The sequence below is a fragment of the Micropterus dolomieu genome, linkage group LG17, assembly GCF_021292245.1.
Source record: "Micropterus dolomieu isolate WLL.071019.BEF.003 ecotype Adirondacks linkage group LG17, ASM2129224v1, whole genome shotgun sequence".
NCBI classification, from domain to species: Eukaryota; Metazoa; Chordata; class Actinopteri; order Centrarchiformes; family Centrarchidae; genus Micropterus; species Micropterus dolomieu.
In genome coordinates this window covers 35674698-35681655 of record NC_060166.1, presented here as the reverse complement: position 1 = coordinate 35681655, position 6958 = coordinate 35674698, and the positions used below count along the sequence as shown (strand labels likewise).

Genomic DNA, 6958 nt, shown 5'->3' with positions numbered 1-6958 from the left:
TGTGTGGTTGTGGACTTGAGAGTAACTTCTACCATCTGCTAGGTTACGGTCGCAGTCTGAAGCGGCTTTGATTTGGATCACACTACCTTGTTTCTTACGACCCGCCCTTCTCTGCTTTTGATTGGCTAGTAGTCCTTACCTGGGAAGTGCGCATGTGCAACTCCCAACAAAGATTTTGTATAAGTAAGATGCATCACTCTGTAGCTCAAGAGCGGAGCGTTCAACACAGGGTGAAAAGAGGAGCTGCAGCAATGTGCAGTATGATTTTGAACCTGAAAATGAGCATAATACCACCTTTAATTCTTCTCTCCAAGTAATGAAACTCTCCAGATGAGTGGAGATTGGCGGAGGTGGAGACGAAACCCATCAGAAGCATCTGAGTGCTGAGAACTCTTTAGACCCTGGTGCCTGTTAATGTATTTATAACGAGCAGGAAAACGGACCAACACTTTAGCCTAAGAGCAAGAGAAAAACAAAGGGGATGGGAGTTTTTCCAGAAGGTCGCTGCTTGATCACAGCCTTGGAAAATATTGATGTTATTTTTCATCTTCTGAGAAGGAAATAACTGGTCATGACAAGATTGAATAGAGGAGGGGGTGAGACTGAGCGAGAGATGAGGGAGGTAGGGGAGGAGTGGAGGTTAGAATTACCAACACCAGCTCAAAGAGGTTGTTTGATGTTCAGATGCTGTGATAAATTTTTAATGTGGAGACTGTTAAATAAGTCCTGCACTCATTTGATTGCAAATCTCATTAGGGCTTTACAAAATCTACTTTATTAACAAAATCCATCAACATAATCTCTGTGTAAAGAGATTGAACACTACAAAACATTACAAAAAGCACACAGCAATCATATTGTTACTGTCAACACATTCTTACTACCGACTTGTCACATATTGACGTTGGTCAAGGCCCTTTGGCGTCGCTTTGCAATGCCCTGGGTACTCCTTTTGAGTAATTTTTAGACATTTAAGGCTTTGCGGTCAAGTTAGCAACGCTCGAAACATCAACATTTTGAAACGACACGGTATTAAAGTCGTGAAACGTTACAATTTGGTTAGGTTTAGGCAACAAGACTACTGGTTAAGGTTAGGAAAAGATCATGGTTTGGGTTTCACACAGGACACGAACCCTGGTCTCCTGGTTCACAGTCGGGGTTCTGGCTCTCCATCCACCCTAACCACCTCCTTACTCCGTCTTTTCTGTTAAATACCACATACCTGCTTTTACTGTCAAAAACTGACGCTACAGGGCTTCCCCCAATGTGGTGAACTATGACGCTATAGGGATTCCCAGTGCGTTGCAAAGAGACTCTGATCTTTTCTTCTTCTTCTTCTTCTTCTTCTTCTTGAGACGACCATCATGAATTACTATTAGATAAAAAAATATCACTGGGCCAGATACTACTACACCTGATATTAATATTTTTTATTGTATCTCAATTAGATGTGTCATCTGGAATAGGAAATACACTTTAATGCATGTGTGAATACTTGCAGCACACAAGATCAGACTTGAGCTCCAGTTGCACACTTCATACTAAAAATACCTTCCAACCCTGTTTTAAGAATGCAGTGTGTTCACACATCACATGTAGTGACAACCTCACAGAATTATGGCCAACTCTGCTGCTCCATGCAGCTTTTTAGCCTCTTTTCGCTCACAGTGTTGGTTTTACTGCACACTTGCTGCCTGGTTCAGTCTGTTCCCAGCACCAGGCATTTGTGTTCTGTGGGGCCTTTTTCTTGGCCGGATTTCCCTCATAATAAACAAGAGGCACAAAATCATTAGTCTGGATCAATTATTATCAATCTGTATTCATTTTTCAATAATTTATTTTTTTACAAAATATATGAAAATGACAATATAGATTACATAGTTATAATTAAAGAAAATAATAAAAATAGAAGTGTAGTTAAGATCAACTTTAGTATCCTCCTATTCAGAACCTAGACAAAAGTCCTAGAGATTACTCAAAGACCTTCAAATTCACTCAGATTAGCCTACTAGAATCATGGGAAATTGAACTTAACATTATATTGATATTAAATTATATTTGACAATTATTCCAAATTCTTAAAGAGAGATAACTGACCCAATTTTGCCGGAGAGTCATTCACCCCCTGGAATCAAGTCTACCGGCCACTCCGTATTTCTTAAATATTAACCCCTATAACTGTAGCCACGTAGCCGACATGGCTGATTTCTAAACTGCGTCACCACTCAATGTTTCTACAGATTTCCCCAGTAAATGTAGATTAAATGTGGTCATTAAAAAGTCATTGACATAAAGGTTTGGGGGTTTTTTTCACCTCCAAATCCTCAAAATGACACTGAGATGTGCTGCTATCAGCTGCTCCAACAATAAACTTCAACTTTGGAAAAAGAAGGAAAAAAAGGAAAGTAAAAATAAACTTTACTGGATTGTTAAGGTAGGCGAAGGTCAACAACAGGCAACCGAGCCCAGAGAAGCATAAACAATCAGGCGGTAGTGTCAAACGGTAGGTAGGGGTCGAAAACAAGGTCAGGCTGAAAACAGAGGCTGGGATAGACGATCGAAAAAGGAGTACTTTGAAATGGGCAGGTACACAGCTTATACAAGGGTAATTGGGGAATGAGTAGCAGGTGTGCGAGTGGGTGTCGTGATCAGTTACTGGAACTGACGGGAACACACTGAGAACCCTTGATGGTTGAATTAGGGATTAATTCTCCACATGACTAATTTCCACAAGGGGTAAGAAAACATATTTTTGTAATTCAGATAAAATAACCCTTTTAGTGTTGTAGAATATCAGTTAAACGATAAACTTAAGGAAATGATCAATGTGTTCCTTGAACCACTGTGTGAGAAGTGGAGGGAAGTGAGGAAAGAGAGGGAAAACTGGAAGACCTTTCCAAATATTTAAAAGTCAGATGGTGGGTGCAGAGAGCGTAGGAGATATGTAAATGCAGCCTGACAGTCCAGAGACATCCAGGGATAACTTCAGCAAAGAGAGCCTCGTAGGAGCTTTTAGACTCATCACAGACTGTTTACAACATCCCCCCCCTGCATTAAGCACTCAGATATCTGGCTTTAAACCACAGCAGGATTCAGAGAAGCAGAGAGGAACCAGAATTCAGCCAGACAGCACTGGGATGACCCAATAATGTACGGGAGCAGTTATTTAAAACACTCAAGCTCTGATGTATTTTGCTGCGTCAGCACACGGAGGGGGAAAAAGTTTATGTGAAAAGGCTTTTTCCATGGTGTGAAATGCCTCTTCTCTACACGGCATGATGTGATACGATTAAGGGAGGTCATGTTTTGATCGTATGCATTTCCAGAACAGCATCTCTGATGATTTAAAAAGGAACATCCAGTGTTTTTTGCCTCAAATGTATAAAAACAAATCCCCAATAAAGATGATGAAAAATTTAAGCTGTGGGCTTCATACGGACTAAATCTTACAGCGAGTCCCAATAATTATGCCTCTGGTTTACTAGTATAGGCTTGCACACGTTTTTAGTTGTATAAAACATCATGAATAAGACAAAGGTATGGTTGGGGTAAAGGTTAATGTCAGCATCCTGTCCAGAGTGCTTCTGGATTTTCAGTGCATGCTGAATTAATAAAGCTGGAATGTGTAATGCAGTGCTTTGGCAGCTTTGTGGTTCAGGTTAAGTTCAGATGAAGTGAGAAGTGATTTTAAAGGCAACCAGCAGTTAATACCAGCAGGTGCATAATGATTCTCATTTGAATTGAAGATGTAAATGTTTCAGGATATTTTGTAGTGGGTGGATTAAACATTTAACATCACTCAACCCTCTTCCTCCTCCTCTGTTTCACTTATTCTCATATATATGTTTGTGTTCCCTTACAAAACTTTTTGTACATGTATTTAGAAGGACACATTCATTAGTTTCATATTACTGGTGGTTGCCGGAGTAATTTCTTGTATTTGTTATTGTTCTGCAATATAGCTGAATTTGCTGTGTTGTTCAGTGCCACAGGTGGAGGCTTCTGAAAAGAGGCCTGATGGATGTTTTCCTATGAATGTAAAGTAGGAAAGTAAATTACAATGTTATCTGTCCCTAAAAAGAGAATTCACACTGGCAAATTACCTGAGTACACTAGAATGTCCTAAACTAAGAAAAATGTTGACAACATACAGACTGAGTGAACACAGCCTGGCCATAGCAAAGGGTCGACACAGACAGAGCTGGCTACCACAAAAGGAGAGACTTGTTTTGTTTTTACATTTAATACTGATTTCTTTTTTTAAATGTATTATTTTTTAATCAACTAATTATTTATTTAATTTTTGTATTAATATACACACACGTTACGGTTTCATTTATCTATTTTATTTAAAATTTTTTAATATATATTTTTTAACACACACGCTTACTGTTTTATTTTTTTATTTGTAATATATTTATACTTTTAACACACAAGCTTACTGTTTTATTTTTTTATTTGTAATATATTTATACTTTTAACACACACGCTTACTGTTTTATTTTTTTATTTGTAATATATTTATACTTTTAACACACAAGCTTACTGTTTTATTTATTTTATTTTTAATATATTTTTTCAACACACACACACATGCTTGGAACTCTCAGATCTCTCAATGATCGTGTGAACTGCACTGGGCAGACGGAACATACCACTCTAAGAGGGGGGCGGAAAGTACCACTTTTGAAGATAGGGGGTAGAAGGTCCCATGTGTTGCTGGCCTTTTTAACACTTACTGTTTTATTTATTTTATGTATGGGGTTGATTGTTCTAATGTAGTTTGTATGATGTTTTGGCAATATTGTTACACATTCATACCAATAAAGCTAATTTGAATTGAATGTAACAGATGTAAGCATGTCAGATCGTCAGGAGTGGCATGACCTGCAGAAAGTAGCTAAATTCACCCAAAGGAACAAAGTCATATCCTAAAAAAAGGCAAAACTGCATCATATTGTTGTTTGGAGAGGTTTGGATACATTTCATTTTTGGATTTTCATTACTCCTGGTTGACATTAGACATTTTGACTCTGTTGGGGCTTTAAATCTAAACTACAAAGGTGCTTCAGGAAAGTCACTTCAAAGAATAATTTTGGTATTTTAAAATGTATTTCCACATATTTTTGTGTTAAAATGACCAAAAAGTACAAAATGTTTTGGAACCTGTGGAGTAAATGGCTTCAGCCTACTCCTTCGGGGCAATTTCCCCCATCGAAAATACTTCCACAAAAATGCTTGTTTTTGCCACCAACAGGCTCAGACTGTCATACCAGGTGTCTGACTGACGGAAATGATCCCTACTGCTGACAGCCTTTGTTTTTAATAGGAATCTGAAGTCATGCTCTGAAATCTCGTGAGAGGTGGGTTGTTGCAGGGAGGTGGAAGGAGGACGATGGTGGAAATGAGGGAGAGGAGATGTCGTGTATGTAGAGGAACTGCTACTAAGGTTTTATTTCCTAACGTTACTCCAAGACAACAAACTGCTCTCTCCAACTCGGACTCACGTTTCCACCATAGACTTACTGCAACAACTTGCCTCTTATCATCAGAGACACAAGAAAAATCTGCAAAAAGCAAAGGCCTTTGCTGATTTTGTAAATCAGGCCTACTTTGGTGTTCTTCACTGTGCAAAGTAGCTGCTAAAACTGAAACGGTACAGAATAAATACATAGATGTGGCTTTCACTGTATCTTTGTAGGCTGACATGATGATCTAGATGCAAGGGAATACACTTTTCTTGGGTGAAGAGGACTTTTTATAGCTCTGAAGTGTGAACAATGTTCTCTCTTCTTATTGCTCTATTTATATCGTGCCATCTCTGAACTGTGTTCATTTCCATCTTTCTCTCTTCCTTTTTTGCCTATACCCCCTCCTTCCACCTAATTTTCTCCTGCTTGTCAATCTCTTTTTGAATCTTTCTGTCCTCTTCCCACTCTCTACATTTTATCCACAGTTAATTGATTGTCACTAATCTATCTCGCTGCAAACCCTCTCACCTTATCTTCTCTCTGTCTCTTCCTCCCACCGTTAACAGCTGGACAGTCTGCGGGCAGGTGGAATGGAGAGATGCTGAGGGAGAAATAAAAACAATTAGAAGTGGAAGAATAGACATGAGGGTCCAACTGCAGAGCTCACTCCTGCGGACAGGAGTCGGGGGGCTTTTCCGCCCAAGGAATGAACTAAACAGGATTTAACAACATTCAGTTATTTCCACGAATTACTTTAAGTAGTGTTATTGAAAAGTTGTTTGTCAGGTAACAGCCAAGGGCCAAAACTAAAAGCCTAAATTTGGTTTCTTGTTGTGTGTAAGGTCTGAATAAAATACTTAGACAAATGACCCTAAACACGGGTGATGTTAGCCTGTTGGTCAAGGTGGCATTAAAGGGAGAGTAAGTGATTCTGCAGAAGGATTGGTCAAATTTAAACTCCGATGCAAAGCAGATAAAACCCTCTCTTTTAGAACTCTCTCTGCCACCACTCTTGTGCACAACCACTTACGCCACCTGTTGCTGATTGGCTGAAACAGTGTTGTGGGAAAGGCCCTTCTCTGTTTTCCAAAGCCTGGGCTGTGTAGGGAAACTGGAGTTTATTTTCAGAACACACACAAAACGGAGAGCTAGCAAACCGTCAGGAAATTCAGAATTTTATAAAGTGGATTGTGTAAGTGTGTATTCTAAGTGTATTACAATCAATTACTATCCCTTTAATGTTAGTACGGGGCTATGAAACCGTGAACCATCGATTATAATAAATCTAAACCCTCTGGAATAAAGCTGAAAACATTAACCTCTCTTGGAATTAAGAATGGCGACAGAGAAATTGGCAGATGGATGCTGCTGTGATCCAGCTTACAGAAATAACAATAGTTACAGGGGCACTCCACTGAGACGATTGGCTCACAGAGGTTGCGGCAATATCTGATTAGTTTAACTGAGTCATCTGATTGAATTAGGCG

The 6958-nt window shown here is 39.1% G+C and overlaps 1 long non-coding RNA gene across 1 annotated transcript; it reads left to right on the top strand.

Annotated features, from left to right (window-relative positions):
• The first annotated feature begins 2643 nt into the window (after positions 1-2643).
• LOC123986321 lies at positions 2644-6341 on the top strand. The gene is made up of 2 exons (XR_006828846.1): positions 2644-2736; positions 6038-6341. It is a non-coding gene; the product is annotated as an uncharacterized LOC123986321 (long non-coding RNA).
• Positions 6342-6958: the final 617 nt, after the last annotated feature.